This window comes from Prionailurus viverrinus, chromosome A2, assembly GCF_022837055.1.
Source record: "Prionailurus viverrinus isolate Anna chromosome A2, UM_Priviv_1.0, whole genome shotgun sequence".
NCBI classification, from domain to species: Eukaryota; Metazoa; Chordata; class Mammalia; order Carnivora; family Felidae; genus Prionailurus; species Prionailurus viverrinus.
In genome coordinates, this window is record NC_062562.1 from 71994402 (window position 1) to 72010923 (window position 16522).

Here is a 16522-nt window from a genome sequence, read left to right on the forward strand (position 1 = left end):
TGACCTGCTGGTCTTCTGCCCAAGTCTCCGCCTACCCAAGTGACCCTGTCTGGTGTCTGCCATAAGCTTTGGCTCAACAGGCACAAATAATTGGCAGACTCGTGTCTTTTGGTTGTTGTTGGAGGGGGACTGTCAAATAAGTCAATTTTAATTCAGCAAAAATTGTTTGCATACATTAGTAGATGTTGCCATGACCTCAAAAATTAAACTTTACTTCTGATTAAAGATATACCAAACTCAAGAGGTTTGTCCTGTTTTGCTTTATTTTGTTTTGTTTGGGTAGGTATTTTGCATTAACTCAGTACTTTTATCTGAAAATTTAGAAGGGATTTAAAAGTGAGGGAAAATAGACTTGCTTCAGGACACTGAGTTTAGACATGAATCACTAGTAACTGATCTAGATGTTTCTCCGTTGTGCATTCTGTATTCGCCCTTAATATTTGTTTCATAGGTGAACACAGAACAGAGCATTGGAGCAGAGTTTTCTTTATAAATCAGTGAACAGAAAATGTTAAGAAATTATCTTTCTCCAAAGGTAACATCTTCCATTCTTACCATGAGCATTAACCAATAATAAATATAAAATTAAAGGCCAAAAAAATTCCATTCAAAGTTTTTTGAAGGTTTTCTTATTTGGGATAATTCAGTCATAGGCAACCATTTATTGAGCACCATGTTTAGGGAGCTATTAAGTTCATTTTGACCATAAGTAATTTAAGAACCAGTTTACTTATTTGCATGAATTCAGTGATTCTCTGTGGACCTTCCAAATATATATTTGAATGAGATCACAGCAGCTACTTTATGTGTGGAGGGCCACGTACTGACCAAATAGCTCATAATTTTTTTTTAATGTTTTTATTTTATTTTTTGAGAGAGAGCGCACAATCGGAGGATGGGCTGGGGCGGGGGGGGGGGGGGGGGGGGGGGAGGCGGGGACAGGGGATCCAAAGCTGGCTCTGGGCTGACAGGCTGACAGCAGCAATCCCGACGCAGGGCTCAAACTCAAAACCGCAAGATTGTGACCCGAGCTGAAGTCAGACCCTCAAACTACTGAGCCACCCAGGCGCCCCGCTCACAATTTTTATATATTCCATCTCACCTGCTTGTTGACTCAAATCTCATGATTAATTCCTTGAGGATATTGCAGGTGCCTAATAATGGCTTGTTGAATGAATGCACAAAAGATATTGGAAGTTCAGTGAGATCAGAGTATCCAGTCACCCGGCCGAATGTTCAGTCTCAGACTGGAACAGCCTAAAGTATAGGACCGAAAGGAAATGAGGGCCCAGTTAGATGCTCAGGCTCAGGGTCAGGCACATTTACATTGCGTGGGGAACCCAGAGGGGTTGGCAGTGAGATATTCAGAGCAGAAGGACATCTTTGCTATCTCTGCGGGATGAGTCAATACAGATCCCCCAGGGGGGCATTTTCCAACTCTCCCCTTACTTACTTCCAGGGCACTATAATTGGCCCACTAGCTACTAGAAAAGGCCCCTGAGAACATTTAGAGTTGAGAAAAAATTTCAGGCCAAAGAAACCCTGGATAGTTTTATTTTGCCTTGTATTTTGTGTCATAGAAAGAACCAAGAGATGATACTATTTCTGGAAAGCCAGGATTTAGCTTTTTTGTTGTTGTTTTCTTCTTCCTTTCTCTCTCTCTTTTCTTTCTTTCTTTCTTTCTTTCTTTCTTTCTTTCTTTCAGCAAGTAATTATCAAGAGAGCATAGCCTTTTTATTGTTCTAAATCCAATGAAGCAGATGCCCCTACTATGACCTCTGGAGGCCCCGCCAGCTGAGGCTCAGCGTGGCAAATCCCAGTGAATCCTCCATTGTCATAACCTCTGCCTGTCCCTCCATCCCTCTCTCCCACTTCCTGGCCCTTTCCCCTCCCGCACACATGCACACTCTCAAAACAGCTTCTTACACAGCCCTGCCGCTGAACAAGACGCTTGTCCAAACTAAGAAACCAAGATCTTGTCTTGCATTCCTTCCCAGGGGAAAAGTTCCAAACCTTTTTTAGGAAGGCAGAGCGTGTATCGTATCCAGACGTACATACTAGTCTAGATAGATGGATACCAGGCACTTGCTATCTCACGCCTTGCCAGGACTTTCTATAATGTTTTTCCTCTTTATTTTATTTTCTTTTTGGATCAGCGTTTGATGAAACCATTTGCATAATCCCCTAACCTTACTGCCAAGCAAATACATGAGAAATAATTAAAGGCTCTTGAAATATCAATTTCGTATATAAAGTACATATGTATATACACATATTTGTATCTTAAAATTATATATAAAACCTTAAAAATAACCATTTTGAGATGCTTTTTCACTTGAGAAGTGGTTTGTACAAGAGCACACCATTGTACAGGGAATCCACCCAGCAGAATCACTTAAGAACTCAGAAGATAGAGTAAATGGGGACAAAGTTGACATTTACTGCATAGAATTCCCACCCGAGTACACTCAGGGCAACCTCACTATCCTATTCAGTCTCAGACTGGCATCTGAAGGGCCTTCAACAAAGGACTGTTCTGTGGAGAATGTCAAAGGGTAGAAAAGAAGGGCATCCCATAGCTTTTGTATTATTGATTTCAAATGGTGGGCTCAAGTCTGGGGGAAAAAGGGCAAGAATAAGGTAATGCCCATCACCATCTTGGCAGGTAGGGTTTATGGTGGCGAACCAAGTGGTTGGGGGGGGGGGGCGGGATTCCAGCTGGGTGAACAATCATTCCAGAGGGATTCCAGGACTCGGATCAACCAGGTCAGACAAGTCAAGAATGTAAGGAACCAGGCGAATGCAAGGCGTGTCCTCAGGAACACCAAGGATAGCTGCTTCTGTGGTCAAGTCCAAAGGCAAAGTTTGGATGCAGAAGGATGACAGGACCAGGAGGCCCAGAAACCAGGATGCTGCAGAGGCAACGCAGGAGGCGAGGCACAAAGGAAAGGCTAAAAAGAGACTCGAACGCAACAGCATAGATGCACAGAAGTCTGAGGCCATTCCTTGGCACATGGTGATTTGGTCTGGCTTAAAGTCATGATGTCATGGCAAAAAGGTGGTCAATCAACCTCCATTCTGAATTTCCATCTATTCTTGCCCAACTCTTGCCAAATAGGAGGGTGGTGCCTTTCTCATGTTAAGAATGACTTTGGAATTTTAAAGGCAAACCAGGCTTTGGGTTGTGGTCGAGAACCTGATGTCAGCAAGGAAACTGCTAGTACAAAACCTAAGCAAGTGAGAGAGCAAAAAAAAAAAAAAAAAAAAAAACAAACAAGGTCCCGCATTCAAAACCAGCATGAGATGTGGAAAGAGGAAAGAAAGAGGACTAGCACAAAGTCGCATGGTTCATGTTGTAGCTGCACAGGGTTCTGGAGAAGAGTAAGGAAACCTCCCTTTCCTGGATATTGTTAACCACCCTCTCCTTGTGACACTTGTTCTTTTGGTTAGCATATGGCACCCTGGCTGGTGCTGCCTTCCATGCATTCTCTCTCACTTTGCTTTGTGATTCCAGTTTCTCCACCTGAGCCTTGTGTTTGACTTTCTCCAGAGCTCACTACTAGGCCTGGTACTCTGCTCACTCTGTATAATCCAGTGGGTGCTGACGTCCTTGCACTTACCTTCAATTCCTAGTGATTTCCACACTCGTCTCTTCAGCCAGACCAGGGTACCAAATTCTGCCCTGGCACATCAATCTACTATGGACTCATAGTTAACATATTCAAAATTGAGCCCATCATCTCTACTGGCAACGTTATCCTTTTAGATTCCCCATCTCAAGTGACCGCATCCCAACTCACCCATTTGTTCAAGTCAGAAATCTAGCACTCCTTTGTTTCTCTTCCCTCCTTAGCTCCTAGATGCAACCAACATTTGTCTCCTTCGGTTGTTCCTATGTCCATCCACCTTCTTTCTGTGTCTCCTAAAAATCCCCTCTGCTATCATTCAGTTTCTGTTCTGTGGGCTTTTCCCAAGGAAATCTTACCAGTCTGGCTACTCTTATGCTTATCTTCTACAATTTATCTCTACTCCATTGTATAAATGAGCTTGCAGATATGAAAATGTCCTCTTACTACTCGTCTGGTCAAAATTTTGAATGATTTTGTATTACCCATAGGATAAAATCTAGATTCTTTTCAGTGAACTCAAGACTCTTCAGGATCCAGATCCTACAACTTGCCTTACCTTATTTTCACATATATCCCCTACCCTCTCTCAACATGTAATTTTGTCAAACTGTATGACCCTCGGTAGATTTTATATTACACATTCTTTCAAATTCATATCTTTAACTATGCTAAATATGTATTTGTATATAATATATCTATATCTATCTATATCTATCTATCTAGATAGATAGATATAGATAGATATTCCATTTGCTTGGAATACCTTCCCCCATTTCATCACCTGATGAACCCCTCAGTCAGAACCAGCCACATAATTCCCAAGGCCCAGTGAAAAAGGAAATATGGGCTTCTTGTTTAAAACTCTCAAGAATTTCAAAATGCCAGCAGTGGAGCATTAAATCAAGCAGAAGGCCTCGGTAACATCCTCATGCCCATAAAGGCAACCTTGTCCTCAGCTTCATTTTCTCCTCCTCTGAATTTGTTCCTGTTTCCTCCATAAGATTTAAATTTCTCCTCTTTTCCCACTACACTCCACAGAGATCTCCATTCTACCACTCATCCTGGGATATCTTCATTTTTGGTGTGTGTGTTTCCTTACTAAGCTATAACTTCCAGAGGCAGGAAATGGGCCTTAATCGAGGCTGTATATTCAGCATCTAGCACAGTACATGGGACACAGTAGGTCCTCATGACGCATTTGTTGACTGAATAATGAGCTACCCCCACCCTTCTATAACTTCTTTTCTGTGGGTGTTATCTCTTGTTTCGTTTCATTTTATATCCACTGATTTGGTTGTTTGGTTGGTTGCTTGATTGGTTTTAGGAACAGTTCTAAAGGACCACGGGTACCACAATGGCTCCGTGTCTCTAGAATTTCTAGAGTTATGTACTTAAAGGGTCCCTATCTATAATGTGTGATATTTTTTAACATCGTTTGAACATGGCCATTGAAAAGAAAATTGAATGACAGGCAACGAGTCCTCTTTCATTTATATTTCCCTTTATGGATTCTGATACATGCTTTACAAGTAACGTTTTTCGGATAGTCAGAAAACGTACTGTGCTTCAAAGTCATGCTACTAGAATAAAACTCAGAAAAAGGCTAAAGTTCTTCAGCCTCTCTTTTGTAAACCTATATTATCCTTAAGAGTGATGCTATTGAATTCCCCTCTCCCCCATCCTCCATGTACCATTCTTCAAAACATAGTTCATCCAGAGGGCAAATATATAGAAGGTAAACGCAGGGTCTTCTTGTTGAAGCAGAAGGTGGGGGGCAAACAGAGCATTTGTTTCTCAATTCTGGCTCTCCTCATCTTCTACCAAGTAGGTGGTCTTGAAGAGAGAAGGGGTTATTATATATGTGTGTGTGTGTGTGTGTGTGTGTGTGTGTATTTGTGCACGTATACGATTTTGATACTTTTTTTTTCTACTTTTCATAACAATCTTTTCAGGATCCAATACAGCAGTCTAATCCACTAAACTCCTACTTGGGTTTAGCTAAGACTACTCATCTAGTCAAACTTCCTGCGTAGAAAATCAGGTTTTTACTGTGTGACATTTCTACACCGCAGAGTTCAGTAGGCGTAGAAGCGGGCTTAATCATCAAGGGATCTGACATCTAGGTGTCATGATAACTATACAGTTATTGAATTTTCATGATAGGTGATAGATTCCATAGAGGGCAGGCTGTTTAATCTCAAAAGTTTCTAAGTTTGAAAAAAGCCGCTAAGGGGTCTTACAGATGCCAAAGCAAACTCTTTCCCAGAGATTGCACGTTCAGAAATCCATCTGAAAACAATCATCTAAAACATGGACTAAACACCCATTACATAATTATTTATATTAGCCTAATATTGTAAACAAATGTTCAACACTGTGGAATTATTAGCTGTATTGCAAGTGATGAAATTCTGTTTGATGGGCTATCACCCGGCTATTAAAACTGATGTTTACAAAGAGTTTTTTAAAACTTGGAAAGACGTCTACATTACAATGCTATATAAATTATGAAGCTTCCACAATGTATGTGCTGCATGATCTCAATTGTTTCTTAACATGTACCAAGAAATTAAGACAAAACATATATAAATTTTAACTGTGACTTTTTTCTCTGAGAGTATAGGTGATGTTTTTCTTTTTGACTCTTCTGCTATCTCCATTTTTTCCAGTAAGCATATATAATTTTTATAATAAGAAAAATGTAAGACATTCCTTTCAAACATGACATCCCAGGGTGACTGCATGGCTCAGTCGCTTAAGCATCCAACTTTTGGCTCAGGTCATGATCTCACAATTTGTAGGTTTGAGCCCCAAGTCTGGCTCTGTGCTGACAGCTTAGAGCCTGAAGCCAGTTTGGAATATTGTGTCTCCCTATCTCTCTGGCCTTCATGCATTCATTCTCCCTCTCTCTCTCTCTCTCTCTCTCTCTCTCAAAATTGAATAAAATTTAAATTTTTAAAAAATAAATACATAAAAATAAATAAATAAATAAACAACCAAACATGACATCCCAAGGCAGCAGTTGACTTCACTGTGGTCCTTCCAGGCATGAACCAACATGACACTGAGAACAGAGGGGCTCAAAGCCATTGTAACAAGCTATATGGGCCAGCTACAACCAGAGCTGAGAAAATTCACAGAGAAACTTGAAATCACAAAGCCCAATTTACAGAAGAAGAATGGCAAAGTGGAGGTTACTCTTTGTGAAAAGTGAAAAAACTCTTCATAGATTACCAGGTACAATTTTGTTATGCAACTTTCTAGAACCATCCTTTTTTGTTAAACAGGAAGGGGTAAGGAGAGCTCAGAGGCCAAGTCTGTGATAAAATGCGATATTTGAACGTGGAAAACACAGAGAAGAACTAAAATATGGTTAACTTATGTGGCTGTAAGTTTCAGAGGTTCATTCAAGTTCGTTGAACTTGAGAATAGTCCTTGAAAAGGACTATTTATTAAGGACACACATGGAGTGGTAAGGCATACAGAATCTCATGGAGAGTGAGAGGGGGAGAGTGGGTAACAAGGATCTATAATTAGAGCAAATTTCATGGACATTAGACCAGAAGGGGGCTTTGAGTCTAAGGATGTTCTAAAGACCACTGCGGCAAGAGTCCACCTCTCCATGCTGGTGCTCTTGTATTCCTACAACTCAGGCTCTTTGGGCATCTGTTATTTGTTTTGATTCTTCCATTCTGGTATCTGCTGGCCTCTATACCTTATATCCTATATGTTTTCTGAACCACCTATCTTCTGCTTCTGTCCCTGGTCAGTTCAGTTTGTGTATGGCTCATTATGGCCACACTAAATTTCCACTACTATATGACGTTCAGTGAGCCTTGACTCTCATTGAAGAGAAGCCAAGGGCCTTGCCCTCTCTGTATTCCTAGTTCAAGAAGGAGTTGTAGTGCCTCAGCACTTCTATTTACAGTAAACCACTTTAGAAGCCCCTGATACCCCTGTGGGTTTATGTGTTCTCTCCTTGTCCATGAGACAAATCTTCTACCTGTAACTGCTCACTGGGAAGGATTCTTGGGCCAAGTAGATTCACTCAGCAGAGAGCAGAAGAGAAAAATGGTAGGGATGACACCTGGGAGTTTATGCCTAAAATCCTGTGAACAGCCGTTGACTGAGGAGGGATTCTGTTTGCCAGAATTCTTTATGAACACTGTTTCGGAAAGGTTGACATGTCTGCCTTGAGTCAAATAAATATCATCAAGCCCACAGAACAGGGTGGCTGTATAAGCTAGTTTGTGCCCATTTGCTAATAAAGGTTTAGTGTGAATTTTTACGTGCAGAAGAAAAAAAGACCCATGCTTTACACATTCAGGTAGGAAGCAGACCACGTTCCTGATCCTTTATTATGTTTCTATTTCTTGTGTGATCAGACTAACAAAAGGAATGGTGATGTCCCAACTGCAACAGCTTTTTTAAGCACCATTTTGCCTAAACACAAGTTACATTAGTTACTTAAGACATCGATGCCTACTTGTTCAGAACCCGAAATAAAATAATGGGTTTCCTCCATTTCCTCCCTCACGACTATTTAGATTGCTTTGGGCAAAGTTATAAGCAAAAAGAGAATAGAAATCTTGCCTTTGGCATCTAGATGTGTGTGTTGAACTGAGAGTCTGGGATGAAAACAGTTGAAAGGAAAATATGGCCTTTATGGAGAGGCCAATGCCAATTTTGCAAAAGAAATATTCCCCAATGGTCCTTTTCATGGCAGGACCAGCTGGCCTCAATGCCCTGTAGGTCCTATGATTCCATTAATTTCATGGCTTGACAAAGAAATATTCATATCATAGTTTGATGCTTGAGGATTGGAGGAAAGGCATGTAACATTTATCAAGTGTGTACCACACCAGGCACAATGGTAGGTCTCAATTATTATCTCATTTAAACCTCACAGAAATGCTGGAAATTACGTGTGATGATGGCAATGTCTCAGGAAACCAAGCCTTCGAAGGTCACCCTTTAAAAAAGCCTCAGCAGGCAAGCGGGGATTACTCTCCGTTGCCTCCGTTTGGTCCCTGTGAGGTTCATTGTAATTATCTGGATTAATACTAGATTCTGCAATTCTCATGAGCTCACAAGAGTTGGCATCAAGCTGTTCAAAATACTATGGCCTGTGGATTATGTGCTAATAGGGCTGGACTTAACCGGCAAAGGGGAGGAAGGGCAGAAGCCTGATGAGAAGTTGGGAAGAGGAGATTTAACACCACAGATGTCCAGAGCAGGGATTTCACAGGTGGCAACACGCTCAAACAGCGACAGGCCCTGCTCTGTGGCAGGTGACCCAAGCATCCCCTTCCTGCTGCCCTCTTTCATACAGGACTCATTCTATTTCTGGCCTTGAATGCCGGTTTTATTTTGGTCCTCGATGTCTATTTATTCAGAACCCCAAATAAAGTAAAGTAAGGGACATCCTGGTATATTTGAGCAATGCACGACCAGTGGGGAATGTAATTCTCTTCCATAGTGGCTGTTCTCTATCAAATGTCTGCTGAGGAAAAAAACCGAAGCCTTCTTCTTTGCACTTATGTGGTAGGAGAGGTCTTATAAATATCCTTGGTTTGTGGCAGGAAAGAGCTAACTTCAAGGTTGAGTGCTACTTGACTTTGCCCCATTTTTCAGAAACTCTTTATTCACCCATTATTTCCTGCACCCGTAGCAAAATACCCTGTGCCAGGAGAAGACAAGGCTTACATTTTCATACGCACGGCCTTATTGGAATTTTTCTGTTCATTGTTTCATAGACACTTACGTGGAAGTTCCCTGCTTGTTTGCACCTCTCTGTTAAAGTTCAAAATGACAGGAGCAGTGAGTAATAATAGTGTGAATCAGCAGGGCCACCAGCAAATGAACTAATGACAAGTGTGTGCACAGAAATGAAGAATTCACTTGACATCCTACTAATGTGTCAGCTGAAGGACAAAGGCCAGTTTCTGGATCCAAGAAGATACTTAAGGTCAGTGTCCAATCACATGGGCCAAGCAGAAGAGATGCAGGGAAGTGGCCCCTCTGTGAACGAAAAAGAGCAAATGAGACTCCAGACCGAGCAAGGAAGTGCAGGGAGACATAAAACCTGTGGCCTGTACATCAAAATGCAAGCTGAGCAGAAAGAATCAAAAGGGAATTGTCTCAAATGGTCTCCACTGGCGTGTGGTGTTGGCAGGGGGTTCTCAGACTTGAGCATGCATCAGAACCAACTAGAGGACTCGGTAAAACACGGATTGCTGAGCCCTTCCCCAGACATTTTGGCTCAGAACATACTTGGGGGGACCCGAGGAGTTGCATTTGTAGTAAGGACTCGGTTGATGCTGATGTTCCTGTTTGGGGGACCAACTCTGAGAACTGTGGGATTAGCAGATTGACCAAGTGGCCTGGTTGGAAGATGCCTGTTGTCCTTGGACAGCAGCCATGCATCTTCTTGGTGTACCGTTCCTCCTGCTGTGGACACACTTGTGCTGACAGATGGCCAAGGCTGCCCAGTGCAGGACATCACCCCTGCTCCTGGTCTGGTGGAGTTGGTTCCCGTAGATGATCTGGAGGAAAGTAAATTGCATCACGTGATCGTTTTTGCTTTATGTTTCTGCTGCTTCTGACCAAAAAACGTAAGAAAGCTTATCATAAATGATGTACCTATTTAAATCTTAAAATGGGAAATAAGGGAAAACATAGAAAGAGGAAGTGAACATATCGACCCAAGCCTCCTGGGGTAATTAAGAAGAAGCATTCAGTCTAGCCCCGAACTTTTAGGCAGTAAAGGTCAGGGTGGGAAGTATGATGGGCTACATAATTCTCAACGTTTATTAAACATTTGTAAAAGGGTTCCTCAAGAAAGACCCGTTTCTTTGGGATTTTGGGTAACAAAGAAGAAAGTGAGGGGCAATTTAGGAGGGTGGTACCACGTGAACAGTTCTTTTTAAAGAATGAAAGTGCAGGTAAGAGTGGCGAGGCTGGCCGAGGCTAGGTGAGAGCTTATTTGCGGAGGAGTGAGCAAGAGTCTCAACACCCAACAGGTAGCCCTGGTGGCACAATACAGTAGTTCTAGAAGCCTCAGGCATTTGGGCGCTAGGCAAAACCAGACCCTGGTTCCCAGAGCCCAGCAGAAAACGAAGACTCCTGAATGGTTGCCATCTCATAGGGAAAACCAGACGAGCTCCTTCTAGGGCTGGCATTGGGTAGCTCTATTTGGTTTTTTTTTTTTTTAACGTTTATTTATTTTTGAGACAGAGAGAGACAGAGCATGAACGGGGGAGGGGCAGAGAGAGGGGGAGACACAGAATCGGAAGCAGGCTCCAGGCTCTGAGCCATCAGCCCAGAGCCTGACGCGGGGCTCAAACTCACAGACTGTGAAATCGTGACCTGAGCTGAAGTCGGACGCTTAACCGACTGAGCCACCCAGGCACCCCTGGGTAGCTCTATTTGTGACAGCAACAGCTTATAGTACAACAGGGGAGCAGTTACAGGTCTCAAAAAAGGCCAGAAAGGATTCTCCTGGATCTCGCACAAGGTCACCTGCCGTAAAACAAGCACCAAAAACACTTATCAAACACCCAAGTAACACCCTCATGCAAAACGAATCCCGCCCTCTTCCTCTGCCCACGGAGTTTTTGAGGTGTTTCGTGGCTCCAGTTCAAATTCTTGTCATGTTGTCAGAGTTTCCTTCAGAAGACTGGGATATTTGGCTAAGGCCGGCTGGGTCGTCTTCTATCGAGGGACTCTCTCCTGCCAGGAAGGGTGGAGCGGCCGAAAGGGAATAATCCAATGGGGTTTTTTCCATCCCTACTTCTGTGGTCTCCTTCAGACTCTCATCACATTATCACATGAATCAGACCAATCTGGAGACACGTGGTCATGCTAATGTCCCAACATGCCTTTTGTCCCTAGTGGGATCTTTCTCAGGAAAAAAAAAAAAAAAGACATAAAAATAAAGTCCCTCAAATAAACACCATTTGCTTTGGAATCATCAGGAGAGAGAAGGCAGCTAATTCTTACTCTTCTCCACAGTCATGTGGCACTTTGTTTACCCTCAACTATTAGGACAAGCATCAAAAGCAAAGGTATGCGAATCTAACTTTTCCTGGCCTGGGCCGATTGTTTACTTTTGCCTTACTGTCAAAGCCATCCCAAGCTTCTCTTATTATCTTTCCCGTAAATATACCAGACTCGGTGGAAAGGAGAACATTCTTCTGGGCTGCTTAACAAGCAAATTATTTTTCAAGTGCTTCATCCCCTTCCTCCCCACCCTCTTTGAATAAACATTTGGAAGATACAATCCTGTGGCCTGGCAATTTGCAAAGACTGTCTTTGTCCTCACAAAGGCAAAACAAGATGGACGAGGTTAGTGGAGGATATGAGTTATCTCGGATAATCAGTTGAAATATCCACATCTCTAATTCAAGGCTTCCTTTGATTTATCAATGTCATATTTCACATTAAGGCCCCCAACGTCCATTTTCTTCATTTCCTTTCTAATTATTGCTTCCCAACCCAATAATTTGCTGTTCTATAGTTTCTGCAGTCTTGCATCTAGTTTGTTCAGCATCTTTGGAATGTGATGAGGAGAGGAGGCTCTCTGTTAGAAAAACCATATGGACCTTTTGTTCTTTTCTTTACTCTCCCTATCCTTCCTCATCAGGAAGTATAGCCAGGCCAGCGGCTGATGTTGCAGGAGACACAGAGTAAACAGCTTTTCTGAGATCATCACAGGAAGGCTCAGAAAGAAGGGAGGCTCAGGACCCTGTCGTACACCCCTATCGGGGGCGGACATTTGTACAAGCTCCTCAACCTATAGGATTCGCGGGGATTTCAAACTCTCAAAAAAACCTTAAAGTCTGAAGATTCAAAATAAAATCACCTTGCTGTGTTGTTGAGAGAATCAGAGAATGTTTACCATCTCCCCCCTCTCTGCCCTCCGCCTCACCTGCTTCCACCCGGGTACACGCAGCCATTGTCATCTCTCACCCGAATTCTGGAAACAGCCTCTCCTTCCCCCAACCCAAGTCCATTATCAGCACAACATAAATCAGACTATGTTATACCACGTCTCTCAGGGTAAAAGCAGAGTCTTCCCATAGAAGGCCCCCATTGTCTCTCTGACTGCAACTCCTATGACTCTCTTCCTAGCTTATTCCACTCAGCCACGCTGGCCTTCTTGTGTTCCTTGAATGCCTCAGGGATGCTCTTGCCCCAGGGCCTTTGCACTGGCTGTTTGCCCGCAATATTCTGCACTGTGCTCCGTGTCCTCAGCCCACCTGACTTCACAGCTCTGATGGGCTGTTCCACATACGTCACCAGCACCTACATCATGAGTGTGCATAACCCCCTGCCTGTTTACCACAGAACTTTCTTTGAAACCACGAAGAGCCCAAGTGCAGAGCAACTTGGTCCCACAGGGAAATTAATGTGGCCAGTGGCATCCCTAACCAAAGGGATTTGGTGAATAAACGCCTAATCACCTGCCCTCTGCTTGGATTTTACATGGGTTTTCAGAGGGGCCCTGAGGGATTGAGGCTCAGTTGTGCACAGGAGTAAGCAGCCATGGAGGCACCCTCCGCTGGCTTTCCTCACTTGCCCATCTGTCTTCTCCACCCCCTCACTTCTGCTTTCTGGGGTTGTCTTTCCAGTCTCCAGTCTCAAAGCTGTCTTCCTTTCTGACATTCTAAGAAGAAAAGCAATTGGTGACCAGACTGGAAAAGGGGCTTCCGAATTCCTTGAAGTCAGACAAGAAAGCCCCCTCCCCAACAGAGCTAGTTCTGGGAGTGGACAACGAGCAATCCGTCTTGCCAGCAGCAGATTAGGAGACGACACTTCCAGCATGTGCCCCATGGGATAAGAGATACGCCTTTCTAAAAGTATTTGAAAGTGTTCATGAAATTCCTTCCTGCTCCTGTTAATTGTAGAACCAGGCGACGCATTCCCACATCAGAAATGCTTGTCTCTGCTCACCACAGGCCGCACCTGTCGCTGGGGCCCGGCTCATTTATGCAGTCGCCTGGAGCGCCAGGTTCATGCCGTGGACTGTCCCAGGCAGCAAAGACACCAACGGCTCCACTCGGCGTCTCCGAGATGGTATGGAAGGAAAGGGAGGGTGTTTGGAATCATTTTTTGGTTTTTTCTCAGAAGAAAATCTCCTGTAGGCCCTAACAGAGAATAAGGATGAAGCGGTGTATTGGTTTGCTGTGGCTTCCATAACAGAATACCACGGACCAGGGGCGGGCTTCAACAACACACATTTCCTCACGGTTCTGGAGGCTGCAGATCTGACATCGAAGTGTCAGCAAGTTTGCTGTCCTCTGAGGCCTCTGTCCTTGGCTTGCAGACGGCCGCCTTCTCACTGTGTCCCCACACGGTCTCTCTCCTCTGCATGCACATCCCGAGTGTCTCTGTACGTGTCCAAACTTGTAAGAATGCCGGTCAGGTAGGGTTAGGACCCCAGGTTAATGACTTCATTTTACCTTTACCTCTTTAAAGGCCCAATATCCAAATGCAGTCACCTTCTGAGGTATGGGGGCCAGGGCTTCCACATGTAGATTTTGGGGGTACAGTTCAGGTGTAACAAGCCGGCAGAGACAGGGTTGTTCAGCTAGCCATGATTCTACCCAGCTCACTCTCACTCACCCCTACTTTATACTTTGCGCCAAATCTCAGTCTTTTCCAGAAAGATGTCTCAGGATCACCGCTGTCCCTAGACTAACCTTTCCGTCATGGTGTGGGGTTGGCCATGCACTTTGTCTCCTGTTCTGACCCAGCACCCTTTGGGTTGGGCACATCATGGTCTGGCACGTGGGCACATTCCCATTGTCCCTGGTGCTGCTCCCTGTGAGTCACCCCCCAAATTGTGCTGTGCCCAAAACACTATGCCAAAGCCACTCTACTGGAGTGAGCAGATTCCTTGCCCTTTGGTGCCACACCCTGGCATGCTAGCCCTGACATCTCACGGAGACGCCGCTGGCTGTGCTTTCTCTAAGGTCCTCTGGCAGACCCTGGAGACGAACACCATACTATCTCCAAAACCCCTTCCCTCAAGGACACAAAGGCCCCTTCACCAAAAATCACTTCTCTTCTCCCTTCTTCCATTACCCACAGAACCCCTGTGGTTCTGTAATCTGGCCTTGAAATGTCTTCTCACCTGAAGGAGACATGATCTGCAAGGTCCTGATCGGTAGTATTTCAAGCGTGACTCCTTCAGGTAGCTTCCAAATATAATCCCATTGAAAATTAAAAATAATTATAATTCAATAACCTCTTTCATTTACATGGCATCTTCAAGTTTATAAAAAGCCTTTGTATATTCTTTAAAGCATTTGTTTCTCCAACAGCCCTGGAAAGAGAGCGTTTCTTCCTCCCCACAGGTAAACTGAGAGGTGTAAGCCTGCCCGACGTGGCCGCTGTCAATAGCCAGTGAATGGAGGGCCGCAGACCAGAACTGAGAGGTGCCTATGTTTCTAGATTCTTCCAAAACTGCTGTCGTTCTCCCCAAGCCTCCCTTTAATATACTACAAAATTCCTAAGTTTTCTCTAAGATGTGACAAGTAATTAAAAAGATGCTTTCTACCGTCTTGCCCTAAAATATTTGCTATAATGTTCTGAGTTACTATTGTAACAACACAGTTGATTCTTTTTTTTTTTTTTAATTTTTTTTCAACGTTTATTTATTTTTGGGACAGAGAGAGACAGAGCATGAACGGGGGAGGGGCAGAAAGAGAGGGAGACACAGAATCGGAAGCAGGCTCCAGGCTCTGAGCCATCAGCCCAGAGCCCGACGTGGGGCTCGAACTCACGGACCGCAAGATCGTGACCTGGCTGAAGTCGGACGCTTAACCGACTGCGCCACCCAGGCGCCCCTGATTCTTTTTTTTATGTTTATTTATTTTTGAGAGGGAAACAGAGTGCAAGTGGGGGAGGGGCAGAGAGAGAGGGAGACGCAGAATCCGAAGCAGGCTCCAGGCTCCCAGCTGTCAGTCAGATGCGGGGCTTGAACTCATGAACTGTGAGATCATGACCTGAGCTGAAGTCAGAAGCTTAGCTGACTGAGCCACCCAGGTGCCCTGGCATAGTTGATTCTTTTGACAACTGCGTGAGTTCCTGGTTCATTGCTTAGGGCTGCCATAACACAGATGACGCACTGAGTGGCTTAAAACGACAGAAATGGGTTCTCTCACAGCTGTGGAGGATAGAGCCTAAAATCAAGGTGTCAGAAGGACCATGCTCCCTCTGTAGGATTCCAGAAAGGATCCTTCCTTGTCTCACCTAGCATCTGGGCCTTGCAAACCATTCTTGGCTCCCCTTGGCTTATAGGCACGTCACTCCAATCTCTGCTTCCAACTTCACGTGGCCACCTTCCGTGTTGTTTCACACCTTCTATAAGGACACCAATCATTGTATTTGGGCCAATACTAATTGGGTGTGACCTTCCCTAAACCTGATTACACCTACAATGACGGTTTTCAAACAAGGTCACATTCACTGATACCAGGAGTTAGGACTTGATTCTATCTTTTGGAGGGATACAATTCAACCCACAAAAGGGATAGTGCTGTCATAGTATTACCTGTGTTTATAGATGAAGATGTTCTAAGGCTCGGAACAAGTCAATATTTCTCTAGGTTTGGTCCAACAAGCACCTACATGGGAACCACCTGGGCATTTGTTACAGCACAAACTCCTGGGCCTCACCACAGACCTGCAGAATCAGAATCCAGACTCTGTGTTTATTAAGGGCCATAGATAGTTTGATTTCAAGAAACCTCTAGATGAGTGAGGACCACCAGGTGGTTTTGTGAATAAGCCCAAGAATGACTTCAGAACTTGATTTCCTTAGCAGACCGTTTTATGTTTCATTTTCTAATCCAAGAATCTACTTGATTATTTGCCCCAAATCCTTG

General features: G+C 44.0%; 1 long non-coding RNA gene across 1 annotated transcript; it reads left to right on the top strand.

The window, feature by feature from the left end:
• The first annotated feature begins 11601 nt into the window (after positions 1 to 11601).
• Positions 11602 to 15102, top strand: LOC125155187 (uncharacterized). The gene is made up of 3 exons (XR_007148085.1): positions 11602 to 11695; positions 13589 to 13706; positions 14990 to 15102. It is a non-coding gene; the product is annotated as an uncharacterized LOC125155187 (long non-coding RNA).
• The last annotated feature ends 1420 nt before the right edge of the window (positions 15103 to 16522 follow it).